General features: G+C 35.1%; 1 pseudogene; it reads left to right on the forward strand.

Annotated features, from left to right (window-relative positions):
• The first annotated feature begins 960 nt into the window (after positions 1-960).
• Positions 961-19508, forward strand: part of LOC107656636 (nudC domain-containing protein 1-like) — a 24572-nt pseudogene continuing 6024 nt past the window's right edge.

The following is a 19508-nucleotide window of genomic DNA, read 5'->3' on the forward strand; positions in this document are numbered from 1 at the left end:
CTGTACTCCACTACATTTGTAATGAGTGTTGCAATTACACATTACACTTGGCACCTAGCTTTTTCTGCAGCAGTTTATTTCTGCTACAAAATATAACCAACTACAGGGCACTGAAAGTACTATATCTTGTGCATTTTGTCTTTACTCACCCAAACTTGTCAACAAGGCTACTTTATGTGAATGTGCGTTCTCTAGCAATGGCAATGAGGCCGAAACCAGGTCATCAAGAGCAAGAATTGACTTTTCAATTTTACTTAACATTATTTTTTTCCAATATTCTCTTGTATTTTGTCGCGTTATTATTGTAAAAGTTCAATAAACAAATGAAGCAAACATAAATAAATTAATTAATTAATCAATTTTAAAAAAAAAATGACAACATTATTTTAATTATCTGTTATACTGAAGATACCTTTTTGAAGGATTTTGTTGTTGTTGTTGTTTTGAGGTGTTCAGTTCTATTTTGGTAATAGAAAATAAACGTGATTTCTCTCCTAACAAATCAACACTTTCTTGTTTTTCACTGGCATGTCTCTTTGACTAGTGCATCTTTGAACCTATATTCAGTAAAACAGGCTACTTAAGTAGTAGGCCTACTACTGTTAAAATCAGACCTACTCTAAGACTTTTACTCAAGTTGTTTTGAAATTGATGACATGTAACTTGTAGTGGAGTAATTTTCACTGTAAGGTATCTGTACTTTTACTCAAGTATAGTTTTCGGGTAGGCTACTAAACACCTCTGGATAAATTATAGCCTATTATATTTTGTACCGATTGACTAGGCTAACATTTAAAAAAAAATCGCAAATGTTCGCGGTTACATCTTTTTTTTTAGACGTATACAAATGAAAGATAAAATGTGTACAAATACAGTTCATTAACAATGAATTATAATTTATTATTTTTACGTAAAAAAACCGGAACCCGCAGAGACTCGATTTCCCAGAATCACGTGCGGTCGGTCCGGCTGAAAACTAGTCCGGGTCGACACGTAGGAAACGCGTGCATTAGTTAAAGCTTATTTCCTGTTACTATAAACGTTAAATATCGGTTTTTATTAGATTCCTTGAACTGAATATACTGTTTCTTTGGAATATAATTTTAATTAAATATGGCTTTACCGAATTGCTCGTTGAAGGTAAACAGAGAGATGCTGGATCCCGGTTTTGAAAGTTACAGGCTTTCACTGGACTCTATTCCTACTTACAATGTAGAACTTGACGCAGGTGAGAAAAGAGCTTTTTTTGACCAGGTATTGTCTGATTTTATTAATTATATACGCGTTTATTTAATCCTCAGCGTGACAAACTCATAAATAATCTTGTTCAAAACCAAACAACTGTTATGACCTACACTGTGAACTTCATTGTCAATATAACAGTCCTACAGTCCTAAAGATGCAGCTCTGCAACATGTGCGTTGGTTGCTCTTCATAAACCAGATGTGTGCATCTTAATTATAATCTTAAAGTTAGCCCAAAGCTGTCTTTTGGGCACAGGACATAATCTAATCCGTGGTTTGTGATGCCTTCTCCAAGTCTGCTGTTATTTGCCCCTCCAGTAATGTGTGTCTTCTTTCAGCTGTGGCTGAGGTTAAACTGAAAGACAGTCAGTACACCCTGGATCATGTGAGAGCATTTGGTATGTACAACTACCTCCACATCGACCCCTGGTATGAAGACAGTGTCTACTTTGTGGACAGCAAGGACCGAGTTCTCAATCTAACAGTCACATTGGTGAGTCTATTAATGTAATTTCTGAAATTATGGGTTATTATAAGGGCCACATATTTGGATGAACTAATATTTCCACCCTAGAGCATATTTTTTCTATTTTTCTTCCATATGTCTGGGTCATGAATGCATATGCATTCTTCTTACTAAATTTAATAAAAAGATCAGAGAAAAAAACAGGGGGCTTGGGTGCCTCAAAGGGGCACTGGATGATTTAAATTATATTATATAATTGTATATTAATTGTCAAAATGTAAACTGAAATTATATTTATTTTTTCTCCTTAACAACTATTATTTTTAATGAAAAACATCAGCATTTTGAATCCTAAAGATAAAAAAAAAATGAATCACGTTTCGTTCGTTTAATATATCAACACTCCCAGTTCCTGTTATTTGAAATAGTTTAAAATCAAGCAACACTGTCATAATTATAGCAGAAGTACAAAAGGACATATTTTAGCCATTATGGGGGGATGTTGAATGTTTTGTTTGGCAATGGGAGGATCCTACGAGTCAAAAAGGTTGAGAACCACTGTCCTGCATGAAAGTTTTGGACCAGGATATACAGTTTTAGAGTATTTCTAGTTTTTCTCTACCAGCAGAGGGCATTAATGGTTTATAGTATCAGGGTAGAAGTTGTCTTATATAAAATAAAAATGTTTTAAATAAAATATTTATTTGCTTATTATCTTGATTATTATTTTAGTTATTTGTTTTATTAAAACCACGTCATGATATGATAATAGAAAGCAATTTACAAATTGCTCACACTGTACAGCCTTAATGCACAGTATTTCCATATTAGTTATTTGCTAATAATAATGATTTATTTTATTTTTGGCATTGGGTGGTAATGTACTGTTGTACATGTGCGTACACTTTCTTTTGCATAACAGGCCAAATTTGAATAGTGAAGCAAGCAACCATTTTTATCTTCAATAGTGAAAGACATCTTGAGAAAAATTATACAAATTTAAAATAATTAGAATAAAATTTAATAAGAATAATATTTTAGATTGCCTTTACCTAAAAATAATCTAATGACTAATGTGATTCCTAATATATATATATATATATATATATAATTGTTTTAGTGTTTACATTTTAATTTATTTAGACATTCATAGTATTTTAATATCAGCTTTAGTCTGTGCAAAGCAAAATGATAATTTTTATTATCAAAATTCTTAATTTCTATCAAGTTGTTTTATATGAATTCTTTTTGAGGAGGATGATTTAAGATGCATTACCGTATATTCTGAAAGGAATCAAACAGATGCATAATAAGATGAAATGTAGTTTCTCTACAGGATGTTTTGTTCTGAGCTAGTTTAAATTTTATGCTGATGATTTGATTGTAATTTTTTGTCATTCTCGGAACTGACATGCTGGGTTAAGAAATTACTCGTTATGAAATGTGAAAAGTTGCGTTATAATTACAGTTAACATACTGTAATTATCTCTCCTTGGGGACTGTTTGTATTCTCTCAAAGGTACTAGACAGGGGGCATTTTATTTCTGGGAAAGAAGTGAAAACTGAGACTGATCTCTGTTAATGTGTGCATCAAGCTCCATGGCAACCGAAGGCCAATTGCTGTCCAGTCCTTTGGAAAAATTGCTACCTTATGAAGGGTGTAATTGGTGATTATTACATTCATTGTAATCCTTTTCAAATTGCTGGCTTTGAAGTTCAGGATCACGCAGACTTGGATATGTGGCACTTACTTAGTTTTATTTCTAAATTGTCTCATTGGCTGATCTTATTTGTTTCACAGATGTTGTTTTAAAGATCTTTAGCAAGACGTTGACTCGAAGCCCTTGAAAAGAACATAGTAGTCGTGAGATATAGGTACACAAAAGAAGTTATTTCACAGGATTCGAGTTGATTTTAACTTTGGATTTGTTGCTTCATTCATTGACTTGCTAGTTTAATTATCTGAACTTCATCTGAACTGGTATTCAGAAAGTTGTTATTCATACCCTTTATGGATCGATCCGTGAATGTTCCCTATTATAACTGCATGTATTTCCTTTTGCGCTTTGCACCACTATGAGCCTCCAAAATACATGCAAAATTTTATCATGTCTACAAGAAAATGTCCCCTTTATAAGTCTTCTGTTTTGTGATGGTGTAGAGATGGTCGAGGGTTGTTTTTCAGAGACTGAATGATTGACAGGTCTCCATCTGATGTTTTTCCAGGACACAGCCTTGGGCAAACCTTGTGAGATGTTCCGTTTTGAATCGGACCCAAGCTCTTGTGAGGGGGAGCAGTTGTGTGCTTCTCTGAGCCTGACCTCCGCGACTTGGGCCACGCTCTCCGACGGAACTGGAAAGTTGACTCTTTTGCGCACCAGCAAGAGGGGAGAGAGTTCACATATTAAATGGGAGGTAGGGGGAAAATCAACCAGCTTTTTGTCTGAACATTTCCTACTAATCAAATTAGTAGTCTATAATTGTTGGTTTGAGATTGATAGATTGATTGAGACTGCTTAATTCATCTGCTGTTTTCCCATGGCATTTTGGAAGACAGAGACACGTTGTATTTCTCAGTTTATGCATATGAGATTATGATACTGTTTTATTTCACTCCCAGCCGATGTTCAGCGAGCGTCTAGGAGAGCCGTTCATCATCGTTCACAGCCTGGCTCACGTGCTCTCTCATGTTTATACCATTGAAGTGCTGCTTCTGAGAGTCCAGAAAGATCCATCTGATACCAAAGGCAGCGGTTTCTCAATCTCACTGGAGTGGATCACTGTGGACAAACAAGTAGATAGAATAGAAAAAAATATAAAGCTAGTGTTTTTTTTAAATAAAAAAAACAAGATAAATAGTTAAAGTAGAATTAAAATAGAATAGAAAGTGCTAGAGTTAGAGGGTCAAATGACTCCCTGCTGTTCAATGACTTTAGTTCTTTTTTTACATTTAACCCTGAACTGCAAAGGATTTTTTTTTTGTCAGTTGCTGCAGTGCTGATGTTTCTCAGTCATTTGTCTGCATAAGTAAACCAAAGTAGTTGACTTATCTTAAGAAGTAGAGTTCACTTGTTTGAATTTTTCAATTCAAATTTTCACTCAAATTGTTGATAATATATTGCTGTAAAAGTTATTTACATTTACATTTACATTTAGTCATTTAGCAGACGCTTTAAATAAAGATGGAAAGTTATATGTTATATAATAAAATTATACATTAATATGTTATCAACAGTTGGAGTGAAAATTTTATTTAAAGCATTATTAAGGAAAGGATTTTGGAAATCACTTTATATAGGGAAATATGCACTATCACTCAAAAGTATGGGATCGGTAATTCTTTAATGCATTGCTCACCAAGGCTGCATCTATTTAATCAAAAATACAGTAAAACAGTAATAATAATTTATATGTTAAATGTAATGTTAAAATATAATAATTTATTCCTGTGATGGCAAAGCTGAATTTTCATTGGACATTACTCCAGTCTTCAGTGTCACATGATCCTTCAGAAATCATTCTAATACTCTAATATTTGGTGCTCAAAAACATTTATTATAATTATCAATATTTTTAACAAATAAAACAACAAAAACAATCTTACTGACCTTAAGCCTTTGAACATTAGTGTATAATAACAGCATTATCGTGTACACATAATGACAGTTTATGTATTTACTCAACTATATAGTTGGTGTATAAATTAGTATTTTAAGTTATTAAAGATGTCATTTTGGTTTTAGATGTTGGGGTGCAGGAAAAATAAGGAAAAAGGAAAAAATTGAGAATGTGGAAAAAACACAGCTAGTAAAGTGCTTTCTTTGTCACAGATGAGGAGAGGAAGTATGGTGTGAGGAAGAGGAGGATGATGAAGGGCAAGTCTGTCCCACACTACACTGCCGTGGAGCCTCGGGGTAAAGGAATCATAGTAGCCTCAGAAAAACCCTTCGCTTTTACTGAGGTGGACGGACTTCCACTTGAAGAACCACCTGCTGAGGATATGGAGGTGGAGAACTCAGGTGAGAACCAAGCGGCAACCTCCCGCTCTCTCTTGTGAAGCCAACAAGTGACTTAAACTGTAATTCATCAACTGGCCGCTAGAGGCTGGCTGCAAAAGGGAGTCAATCCCATAGACTCCCCATGTTAAAATGCCCAACTTTACAGCAGAAAAAAACATGTTTACAGCCTGGTTCAAAAAATTATTTTGGTCTATATCGGTAATTTTGCCCTTCATGACAACTGTGAGGGGGGTGAATTTTTTTATAAGTCATCCATTTAAATGATATTAAGCCTTAAATTTTGCATAATTAAGGGCGTGGCCACTTGAGTAACAGGTGGATTGCCGCTGCTGTCACCACCGTCGAGCTAGGTGGGCGTGGTTTCAGCAACCTGCTCCCGCCTCTTTGCCCATTTTCGATTATCCGGGAGTGACGCATGGTGACATGCTGCCAAGATGGCGACGGCCCGCTCCGCCCACTTTGAGCTTCAAAAACGCTCTTCGGAAATCTATGGGTGACGTCACGGACACTACGTCCATGTTTTTATACGGTCTATGGTGAGAACCAACGGCCAGACAAACAGAAGGTCATGTTGTAAACATATTTCATTCGGCTAGACAAAACCATGCCCAAAATATTGGCTTTTTGTTGGGTGATTTGAAATAGTCCCTAACATTCATCTGAACTTCCTGAAAGTAAAATTTCACTCTAGGTTGCACTTCGACAGAATTCTGAAAGCCTGCATGAAAAGACATTTGAAGTAGTCACCAATCAACCTAGAAACTCTCAAGTGCTGCAGTCTTGAGGAAGCGCACTTCCGTAGAATGATTCAGAGGCTTCTGTATCCATAGAAACATCAGAAAGAATCATTCAAATAGACTGATGAGGACTGGAGATGACCATGTGCTTCTGCACGGCAGCGGTCATCATTTGGATTCATTTTTTATTTTTGGCAAGGAAGTTTATGTAAATTAGGCTGGTTAGTTTTATGTAAATATGGGTCAGCTGAATGATACATTGGTACAAAATACATCAAGTTGCGTTTCTATGTGACGAAATGAAGCTTCATTAATAGCATGCTTTTCTTGCTATCATATATATATTGGATCCTGTCATTAAAAGCGGTTTATGTCCGTGATGGAATTGGTCTGGCATATTGAATTAATCAGTGCATCATTTTCATTAGTGTTTGACATTTTCTTTATGTCAGGGAGTGCTAATTGCAAATATTGCCTCATTAGTGGCTCTCATACTTGGACGTAAGAGTCCCTTTCAGTCAAATATTTATTTCCTCATTTAAATGAGTATTTTGAAGTGAAGTGTTTGCTTTTTCCTTTCTAGCAAAGCTAAAACAGTCAGTGATCGAAATCACCAAACGATAAGCTTATGAAACCAAAATTCCAAACATATCGACAGGAAATTATTTACACTTAAACTTACATCTTATCCTCTTTCTCTCATTTCCTGTTTTTTTTCTAACGCCTGTATTAGTCATCTGAAAACCGAGAAAGGGAGCTTTTAAAAGGCCATTTGTTTCCTGTACACCCTTTGAGCTTTTTTTCAGTGAAATAAAGGAGTGATCTCAGCTCATCCTCTTCCTCTTTCTCTCTCCCATTTTAAGAGGCTGAGAGTTCTGAGAGACTCCACTGGTAGGCGGATAAAATGGTGGTGCATTAGCTTGTTTCAGAAAGAGAGATCGACCTTCCTTAGCCACAAAAGACTATTAATGGTCACACGCACGCCAGACATTAATATTCTGTTGATGGTGTGTTGATTTAAGGGTACATGAACAAACCAAAGCTTATACGGTGAATACTGTTATGAGAGGGATGGGGAAATCAATGAAGCGTGAATTACAAGTCTTTCTGGATGATACAGAATCAATATGATTTTATATCAATAATTATGTAATTCACACACACACACACACACTGCTTGAAACACTTTACTCCAGAGCAGTAAACATCCAACATAAAACAAAAGGATAGTTCATCCAAAAATAAAAATTGTCATCATTTATTCATTGTCATGTTATTTCAAACCTGTATAACTTTTTATACAAATGAACATAAATGGAACACAAATGAAAACAGTGACAATCTTCTTTGTTGTGTGTGTAGAAAAGATCAGCTTGGATTACAAAAAAAAAAAAAAAAACTTGGAATGTCGTAAATGATGACAGAAATTGTCCATATTTTCACTGTAGTGTATTGTTTTTTTCCTGAAGTTTTTTTTTTGTAGTTTTCTATGAGTATTTAATTTTTGACTGAATTATTCCTGTAAATTGGCCATATTTTGCAATTTTGTAAAGTTCTTTTAATAATCGTATTCATTTTTTTTTCCCAAAATGGTCATGTTTTAGTTTTCTTTGACCATTTAATTTGTGAGTGAATTATTCCTGTAAATTGGCTATATTTGAAAATTTTGTAACATTGTTTTTTTTTTCTGAAATTCTTTTTGTTATGAATTTTTTGCACCCAAAATGGTCATGATTTAGTTTTCTGTGACCAATTATTTTTAGAGTGAATTATTCCTGTAATTTGGTCATATTTAAAATTTTTGTAGCATTGTTTTTTTCCTGAAGTTCTTTATTATAATTTTTTTTACCCAAAATGGACTTGATTTAGTTTATATGACCATTTTTACCCTCTCTTTACTTCTTAGAATTAAACATGTAAGACTTTTATTTTGTACATGACCTTTATTGTGATTAAATAACCTCTTCACTGGTCATGTGGCGAAAACATGGGCAAACGTGTTTTAATTTACTCGTGGTTGTGATGTCATCCTATAAACAAATTGCATTTTAAACAGTTATATTATTTTATATTTATGCTAACTTAATAATTTTAGTCATTTTTTTTACACCCCAAACTATTGTAATTAAATTTAAATGATAATTTTCACAATTTCTATTCCTTGAGAAATTAAAAGTCTGCTTTTGCTACTGTAAATGTAGGCGTACATGTGCTCATGTGCTTTTGGCTGTAATGTCACGACTATGAACATTTCTAAACATTTTTGCTGTTTAATGTCCATGAATGGTCTGGGTGGACTTGGGAGGAAGTTTTGCATCGTGTCTACATAGTATATCAAATTCTTTTATCTCTAAAGAGCAAAATCCTGTTTTCCATGATATATATACACAGTCAGAGTGATTTAGCAGTGTCACAGAACATCATTGCCCTTCTCTTCATTATCCTGTTTTGCTCAGCAAGATTCCTGTTGGGCCGCAAGTTGACTAGACCTGCAACAAAAGAAGATAATGAGTGTACTGCTCTCACTCCTCATTGCACTCTAAAGCAGCTTTATGGCTTGAGAAAATTGTTCCAATTTCACTAATAAGGTTTTGCCAGCACAGCTAGGACTGAGTGGGTGAGACTTCGACCTCTCTGGTTGTCTCAGCTCCTTTATTTCCTCATCCGCCTCTCTTTTTACCTTAGTTTCTGGATAAGAGATCAACTGCCAGAAACTTTTGTGTGGAATTCAGTAAGAATGAATTTGAGCTTGCTTGTAATGTTTTATATTAGCACTTGTTAATTATTTGTAGTTCTGTCAGGACCACTGTTGTCAAAGTTGATTGACAATTAGCATACAGTTTGGATTGGCAGTATGGTTCTGTTCTCGGCAAGAACTCCCTGTGCATCCATGCAGCGTAGCATGGATAAGAGAAGGGAGAGCAGCAGTAAGCCCCCCCCTTGGGTAAACAGAACCAACATAAATGTATTGCAGATATCATTAATGTTCAATAATTTGATGTACACATTTTAAAAATTAGTCTGATTCAAAGGGGAAATCAGAAGGCAGAATCCTGACTGGACGAGAGGAGGAGCTGGGGATGGAGGAGGGTAATTAGCTATTGAGCGACACGAAAGCTGCTTAAAATACCTTATATAAGGATGCTGTGATAGGCGTCGTATCCCTATAGGTAGACGTGGATCATCTGAGAGTCATAATAATTTATCATTTTGAGCAGGAGTCCAGGATTGATCGGGAAAACATTTTTAAAATGCACCTACTACAAAAAAGAGCAATAAGACGGCATTATAAAATAAAAAAGTGTGCTTTGATTTTTGAATGGCAAAGACATGCTCACCCACAGACATTCACAGGTTCATTTTGAGGTATTAGCAAAACAACAAAGCTAATGCTTTTCACGGAGCTTACGTAATTACCCATCATAAATTGTGATATAGCCTGACCACCTCGTTCAGGCGATCTCGGACCGATTGTTTTGGTGCGGATCCGAGCGCGATTGCCGTGTTCACATATGCCCAAATGAACCGAGCTATGGGGGGAAACGTGCTAGGTTCTAAAACAACAGGCCAGGTGTGAAGCCACCCTAAGATGCTGTAGACTAACGTGATCTGGCAAACTTTACTGAGACCGTAGGCTACAGCATCAATCCATCACTGTGAACCAGACACCTGAATCAGCTCTTTAAAATGCTAAGTGCGCTCGACTACATTTTCTATTGATCACACTGTCATCCAGATAATGTAATTTTATTATTAAAATTATATTAAATGCTGCACTCTAATCACTGACTAAACCACATGTTTGAACTGAAAAGAATAACATTTAAATAGTGCTAACTATTGCAGTGATTGGTGAATAAGATGCATTTTTTACACTAAAATGCCACAACTGGTTTGTTGGTCCGTTGGATAGGATTGCTTTCTCACTACAACCGAACCGCTCCACAGTTTGTTTTCAACCGAGCCGAGACCACCTCATTCAGGCGATCTCGAACCGATTGTTTTGGTGCGGATCCGAGCGCGATTGCCGTGTTCACATATGCCCAAATGAACCGAGCTAAGGGGGGAAACGTGCCAGGTTCTGAAACAACAGGCCAGGTGTGAAAGCACCCTAAGATGCTGTTGAAGGTTAAGAATTCACCTTTTACTTCGTAACATCTGTGAGGTTGTTTATTAGGGTAAATACAGATTTATGGAGATGCATAAATTTAAAGATGCATAGGATTGAAAAAAAAAAGTTTTTCAAAGAAGTCTCTTATTCTCACCAAGGCTGAATTTATTTGTTCAAAAATACAGTAAAATATTAATATTGTGAAATATTGTTATAATTCAAAATAACTGTTTTCTATTTTAATACATTTTTAACATGTAGATTATTCCTGTGATGCAAAGCTGAATTTTCAGCAGTCATGACTCCAGTCTTCAGTGTCACATGATTCTTCAGAAATCATTCTAATAAGCTGATTTGGTGCTTAAGAAACATTCGTTATCAGTGTTGAAAACAGTTGTGCTGCTTAATATTTTTTAAACTGTGATACAATTTTTTCAGGATATTTTGATGAATAAAAAGTTCAAAAGAACAGCATTTATTTTAAATATAAATCTCTTGTAGCATTATAATTGTTTTTACTGGCACTTTTGATCAATTTAATTAATCCTTGTTGAATAAAAGTATTAATTTCTTTCCAACAGAATCTTACTGACTCCAAACTTTTGAACTGTAGTGTTTATCGACACAAAGGTTTGCCACATTGCCCTAAGAATACCTCTTAAATTTGCTGGCAGCCCTACCTACTGGTTAAAACCTTATAAATAAGTGTAAATAAATGTAATTTCATTCCTAAAACCACCACCAGAGGTGCTGTAACCAAACAAATCTACCTTACCCACAGGTGTGTTTGCTTGGTGTATCTTCAAGCATGCCTAATTACTAATTTATCATTTAGCTGATACTTTTACCTGAAGTGACTTTTGATGCACTAACTACAGTCCCCCTGGAGCAACCTGAGGTTTATTGCCTTGCTCAAGCACATGATAGTAATTGGTAAAGTCCATGTTGGGGGGTTTGAACCTATAACCATTCAGTTACCAGTTTGTTGCTATAGTATACAATCACTACACCATTGGAACTCAACAGCACATAGAAAGGGCTTATTTCTCCACTAATGTTCTCACTCCACTAATGGCTTATATAGGTACACAGAGTTTGGCCTTCCATTGCTAAATAAAGCCACACAATTATACAGGTTGTTGTGCACACACAGGTTTAATTTGTCCTATTTTTCAGGAATGTCACCTAGAATTATCAGAACTCATCATACTTTCTATTACACACAGTTCAGTGATGGTTGAATGATGTTACGGAAGGAATTGACAATGGAATTGAACATAGGGCTGCATTACAAAATACAGCCTAGTCGTTTTATTTTTACAGTTGCTGTTTTATTGCTTAGAGGGTTGCTCAGGATATACTCAGAAAATCTTTACCTGTAGTGTTTCTTACCCTTTTATTAATTTAAGCAAACAAATCATGTGAAATTCATACGTAAATGTCTACTTTGAATCCGGTGTCACTTCTTCCATTGTTCTGATCACAGATCCCATCTACTTCTGGCAGCAAACAGAAGAGGATGTGACCGTGTGTGTGCGTTTACCTGAAGGCACCACTAAAGATGACATCCGCTTCAAGCTCACCGTGGACTGCCTACGTGTTGGAGTAGGAGATCATGCACCACTGCTGAACGGGCAACTGTTCGCTCCTGTAGATCCTGAGGCCAGCACTTGGACCATTAAAGATGATAAGAGGTGAAAATATATTGGTGGAAGTTAGAATTAGGATAGAATAGAATTTAAATTAGAATAGGATTTATCACCATGGAGCAACAACTCGTGTTTACGGGGTTATTTTAAAATTCCATCGTAATTTACTAATATTGTTCCAAACCTGTATGACTTTGTTTGTAGAACACAAAAAGATGTTTTGCACAATGCCTAGGTTTGGAAAAGGGTCATTTATAATGTCTAAAAGTCCAAAAAGGTACCCTAAAATAAAAAAAAACAAAACAAAGCCCTAAAATCTCATGCGCTAAATTACAAGACTTTTAAAGCCATACAAATATTTTATGAGGAACAGACAGGAATAGTTTTAGATCAAAGTAACTTATTATTTATATATTACTTATTTATTTATTAGTTATTATTTAATTTATTACACTGTAGTTCTCAAATCTCATCTCCACTGATGTTGGAAATTGGTGAGGAGCACCATATGACATGCATGAAAAGAAAAACCTAGATATTGTGGCCAAGAATTAAGAATTCCTTCACACAGTTTATTATTTTGTGGCCATTTTTTATTGATGTGTTCCCTCGTTTTACTCTAAATAATGGCTACATTTTATTATTTAGTTTCCTTGTTTTAATTAAATTGTGGCCACATTTTATTAAAGGGGTCTTATGATGTTGCTAAAAAGAACATTATTTTGTGTATTTGGTGTAATGCAATGTATTTACGCGGTTTAAGGTTAAAAAAATACATTTTCCACAAACTGTACATTATTGTTGCTCCTGTATGCCCCGTGGTGTGCTCTGATTGGCCAGCTATCTAGTGCGTTGTCATTGGCTGAATAACTCAAGCGTGTGACGGAAATGTTACGCCCCTTACCAGGTTCAGGAAATCTTCCTCCGTAAACAACATAAGCCAAAGCAACGCATATGGAGAACAACCGCCCACAGTGTTTTCAAAAATGAAATTCAGGCCCTGAATGAATGTCTGTAAAAATCCTGATTGGAGCTTCACTATCAGTAATTCTACATGATAAAAAGAAGGCTTCAAAAAGATCGGTATCTGTGATCGTATCGGCAGATACTGCTTCCTGTGATCAACAATCAATAATCGGCTCCAAAAATCCTGATCGGAGCACCCTTAATGTCATATGGACCAGTTTATTTGGAGCTGGACAGTTTTGGTCACTGTATGGAAAAGAGCAGACTGTAAATTCTGCTAAACATATTATATTGTGTTCCACTGAAGAAAAAGTCATACAGGTTTGGAACAAGATGAAGGTGAATAAATGATGACAGAATTTTCTTGCGTTCAACAGTTTTCTAAATGTTAATAAAGCTTAGGAACTGTTGATGTTCCACATTATGTCTTGGCAAAGACTAAATATAATGTGTATACGCACAAGAGGGTTTTGGCAAACGCTGAGCCAAAGCAACGCATATGGAGAACAACCGCCCACAGTGTTGTGTGTTTAGGAGAGGTGTGAGTTGCCACTGTGCCTCCGTACACATTCATCGCACGTGTCGAGATGCAAGCGGTTTTGCGAAGTGGTCATTTCTCAGAAACATGAATAGAGCTTTAGTTGTCCATCTGATTTGAATATCCACGTCCTTCGCTTCATCCGCTGTCCATTCCTCTGTCTAATAAACATCACCTCACGTCTCGTTCACTCACCACCTCCTGAGACACAAACAACCCCTCCTTCCACATTGTTCTCTGTCCTCTCGTCTGTGTTTCCAGATCCTTGATTTTAATAAGAGGCCTTGATGGCCCCTCTTGTGCTCTGGAGTGTGTGAGCCGGATGCTGTCCGATTTCTGATTTGAATGTTTATGTTTTCTGTCTGTTGTTTTTGCAGTCAATGTAACTGTCATTTGCATTTGTATGGGAACCCAAAGCGGTCCTCATTATGAGGCATATACAATATAATGGAATATATAAAAGGAATTGTTTTTATCATTTGCAATTGAATAGATTGGAAATGTTCCATCCTTAATAGTACTTGTACACATAGTTCAAAGGGAAGAACAAAAGACAAAAGTCCTTTATTTATAACAGAACTGTTAACAACAAAAATGTGCTTTTATTCAGTCATCTGTGTGATGGGAAAACATTTGAACTTCATCCAGAAGTACTGAGGAAGTTTAAATGACTCACTTGTGATACACTATAAAAATTGTGTTTGATCAGGTTTTTGAGATTTTTATTTAGTTTCTATTTGTGTAGTTTGGAGATCAGTCTACAGAAGCGAAGTGAAGGCCCACTGTGGTCCGAGGTGGTTCTGGGGGACCGGAGAGGAGAATATCTAATGAGTGACGAACAAAAATCACAGCTTCAACAGAGACTCTCGTATCTCACTGCTGAAGACCTGGTCAGTTTCTTTCACTTTTAGGGGGGAAAAAACACCACTTTATTTTTTAGCTGAGGGACTGTGGGTCTTAATTTTTGGAGAATTTAAATAATTTTCACAATAAATAATTTATTTCACTTTCTGTTTAGATTATCATAGTTTTAAAAGTGATCATTCATATTTTTTATGATGAATTTTCATAGTTTTTAATTTAACTTTTAGGAAAACAATATTTTTTTATGCATAAAAGATATTTTAAAAATAGGCACTGGGAAAAGTTTCTGAATTGTTAGTATTTGTTTCTTATTTGACTTCAAAGAATCCAAACCCAGAGAAGGACAAGCCCCCTTGCAATGCCCAGGAAATGGAGGACTGTGACATGTTTCCGGAAGACAGCTCTACACTGATGCGCTTTGATGGTGCCACTCTGAAGCCCACCCATGTGGTAAGGCCATAGAAATACAATAGGCTGGACGGGGCTTCAAAGTCCAGATGTTGTCTATAATTTGTCAGATATATTTCGCAACATCATTATTTAGCTGTCATTTTTTTCCAGACCATGGATGAACTATTATGATTGCTCTTAACCAGTAACAGGTATAATCAGGAAGTAGCATTTGACATACATGTTTAGATTTTTGGTTTCCAAACTTCAGTTTGAAGAGTGTAGCACAGTCTGATAAAACTAAATTCGTTCCATTTAATGAATGTATTCCATTATAAAACCTAATTTGAGGTAAATCATATAAAACCCCATTTATTATTAACCACCAGCATGTTGGTGCCCTGAGCAATCACCTATATTGTCTACATGATGAGTCAGCTCTGCCTGAGAAGGAAAAAAAAAACCTTGATCTGACGTGATTTAAAGATTTATTTGCATTCAGATCAATGTTTAAATTCCTACTGACCTAATGCAACCGAAGTTCCCATAAGAGGCTCAGGATCTGTGCTGTTATTTTGAGATGTAATGCATCTTGAAATAAGCTGTGCTGTAAGAGAGTGCGAGTGCAGAAGCACAATATTGATTTTTCTCTTCTGGCGTCTCGTGCTGCGAGTAACTTCCCTGCACTTGATGGCTTGGCACAATCTAGCATTGACTGTATCTTTGACAGGTAATCAAGGGATCAGTCACCTAAAAGTGAAGTGGCTGAAAGCAAAGTTAGTAATATTATGATGGCTTACTTTAAGCGCAGCTGCCAGAAATCTCAGTATTTAATCGCAAGAAATAAAGTCCTCAAATAATGGCGTTTATTATAGGTGCAGCTGTGCTAATCAGGTCATGTCACTCTATTCATTTAGTATGTTGATTAAGTATACTGTACCTATCCATACAAGACAGAATGAAAGCCTAATTACACCTGATTATAAATAGTTAGTAAAAATCATATCTTTTGAAATGCAGGAGTCTTTAATACATAAAATAATAGTAGGAAAGTTGATCACGTGATTTATTTTGAGAAACCTGCAAACAGGGTCCAAAATGAACTATTTTACATAATTACATAAATTATTATTTAAGTAATGTTTAAATAGTTATTGTGTCTAGTTTCCATTAAAAAATGAAAATTATGTCATGATTTATTCACCCTCATGTCGTTTCAAACTGTTTTGGTTACCATTGACTTTAAAAAATACTGAGACAGTTCTCAAATTATCTTCTTTTGTGTTCTTTAGAAGAAAGAAAGTTCTGAAACAGGTCTGAAATGACATGAGGGTAAAAAATGACTTGAGAAAATAATGACAGAATTTTCATTTTTAGGTGAACTATCCCTTCTAATACCCATTTAAAACCCATAAAACTTTTGGCATTATTTACGCAATTGTAATTGTAATTGTAAATGCATTCATGCTACTTCTGAGCTGCAATACATGGTCTGTAAATATGTCTAAATATTGAAATGTATCTAAATATTTTAAATGCAGCTCCTGGAAAAAATCAATATCATGCTCATTGTAGCCTAAAAATTTTTGTCTAATAAATTCTGTGTTGAATAAAGAAAATAACGTCATCTGCTGAAACGCCACTCTCTTGTGAATGTGCGTATGAGAGCGGAAGCTAGAGATAACAGTTTATAAAGTTTTAAATCTGGATATTATTCTTACACAAATGCATCGATTCACTTCGGAAGGCCTTTATTCACCCCCCGGAGCCGCGTGAAGCACTTTTTATGATGGATGGATGCACTGTATTTTGCTTCATAATCTCAATGACCATTCACTGCCATTATAAAGCTTGGAAGAGCCAGGGCAATTTTTAATATAACTCTGATTGAATTCATCTGAAAGAAGAAAGTCATATATATATATATATATATATATATATACATATACATACCTAGGATAGCTTTAGGGTGAGTAAATTATGGGGTAATTTTCATTTTTGGGTGAGCTGTCCCTTTAAATTATGATTTCTATGATCATGTGTCTTTCATTTATAGTAGGTTTATCATTTCTGCTAAAACAAAGATTATAAATGGTTGCAAATCAACTTGACACTTAAATTACCCAGGGTAAAAGTTCATTACCATTTACATTTATACATTTGGCAAAAACTTTAATTCAATGCATTTTACTCTGCATTTATTATTGTTATTATTATAATTATCAACAGCAACAACAGCCAATCAATCAACTCATGGCTTTTTATTTGAACTCAAAATAGGTCTTCTCATTCTACATTTAATTTTTGTCTGTACATGCAGTACATTTTTCTTTTGCCATAGAATAAAATTCCACATAGTGTCATCACCCCACCCATCATTTCCTCTCTTCCTCTCACTTCTAACTCACTTACATTGATGCAGTGAAACACACTGACCTTTTCTGAGTGCACTCTCTCACAGATTGCAAAGCCACCTCTCTCTCGGCTCTGAGGAGAACCTTTCCCGTGTCGACCTCTTCAGAGATTTCAGATTGTGTGTTTGTGTCCCTCAGCTGGGTGTTGGAGCAGACCTCAAAGAACTTGTATTTCTTTTTGTGTTCCTGTAGAGTGGCACCTCTCCTTTGAGAGACACTCTCGTCTTTCAACTCAAAGCCACGATGGCAACGAGTGAAGGAGAGGGTTGACATTTACTGTATATCTGAATGATGTGCATCTAAGAGCTCCTCACCACAAGAATAATGCTGGAGATGCAGTAATGGATGGTTATTTTAATATTTGTCACCATGTGATCTGTAGTGATGCATTGCTCTATATTCGTAGTTGACGTGGTTAAATTAAAGATTTAGCTGTCTGATGTATAACTATGTAGACATAAAAAATAAAAAAATAAAAATTACTACAAATGACAAAAATTAAAATAATTAAATATCTAACTACAATGAATGAAGAACTAAATAAATAAAATTAAAATGGAAAATATAAAAATAAAAACAAAAGAAATCCAATTCAAAATATTAATAAAAACTATAATAGTATCTCTATTATATTAAAATTATAAAATGACCATCATAAAATGTATCATCATAAAATGATTTTAATTTTCAGGTGAACCATCCCTGTAATATGCTGTATGATCGTCTATCATTTTAAAAATCTTTTTTTTTTTTTTTTAATTAAAGATTTTGTTTTCATTGATGTATTAATCATGTACTGTTGCTAATTCTGCTGATTTAAGTTTAAGATTTTTTTCTTCTTCTGTGACACTATTGACATGCCAAGTAAAAATCTGAACTACAGGCCAGCAGAAAAAAAAAATATTTTATTGTTGAGCTCTTCACAACTGCTGCATTCATGAATTAAACATGAGACTGTGTGATGTTCTTCTGAAGCAGTTCTGGCACAGCCAGGTGCCCATTTGTGCAGAGCAGTAAACATTTCGACCTCTCACAGAGAGACCAAACAGTACCAAGTGTGACTTTGAACATAGTGAAACAAAGGTTTTAAGGGCCTTTATTTTAAGATGTGTTTCATTATCGGTCCTCCTGTTCGCTTTGTGTGCTGCTGTTGATGCCAGAAACGTGCACAGAAATGGGGTCAGTTACATTTGCTCTCATAAACAATACAGGGACACATTTCAAAATTCCCTCAATCCCCTCATAATTATAGTATCTAGAGAAGATGTTTAGTGTGCAACTTTTTTTCCAGTGAAAATGAGCGGTGATGTAGATAACTGGATCGTTATCGCCTTAGGAGAACTTTTAAGCTCTGTTTGCAATGTTGTTCAAAAAGGTACAGTAGGCAGTTTTTTTTAGTATATGAGTAAAATAAGGTATGTGGTTAACATATACTTTTCAGATTTAATGGTTTCATATGTATTGGGGACTTCATTTGTTTTAAAAAAAAAAAAATACAGTAAACAGTAATATTTTGAAATAGTACAATTTAAAATAACTGTTTTCATATATTTTAAAATGAATTTTTTCTTGTGATGTCAGCACTGAATTTTCAGCATCATTCCTCCAGTCTTCAGTGACACATGATCCTTCAGAAATTATTCTAATGTGCTGATTTGCTGCTCAATAAATTGTACTGCTCAATATTTTTGTGGAAACCATGATACATGGTTTCAGAATTCTTTGATGAATAGAAAGGTCAAAAGAACAGCATTTATTTGAAATACAAATATTTTGTAACATTATAAATGTCTGTCATTATTAATGTCGGTCTTTGTCAATTCAGTGCGTTCATGCAGAGTAAAAGTATTGATTTCTTAAACTGGCGCTAAACTTTTCAATGGTAGTGTGTGTGCATGTATATATACAGTATCTCACAGAAGTGAGTACACCCCTCACATTTTTGTAAATATTTTATTATAACTTTTCACGTGACAACACGGCTGGGTTTTGACACAAATTTCTCGATTTGATTCTCATTCACAAGCTTTCGATTCGATTACCAATTCGATTTGATTCAATATCGATTATTTTGGATATATATCAGGTACAGTACATGCCAAAATTTACT

Source organism: Sinocyclocheilus anshuiensis, unplaced genomic scaffold (assembly GCF_001515605.1).
Source record: "Sinocyclocheilus anshuiensis isolate Anshui unplaced genomic scaffold, SAMN03320099.WGS_v1.1 scaffold1393, whole genome shotgun sequence".
Classification (NCBI taxonomy): Eukaryota; Metazoa; Chordata; class Actinopteri; order Cypriniformes; family Cyprinidae; genus Sinocyclocheilus; species Sinocyclocheilus anshuiensis.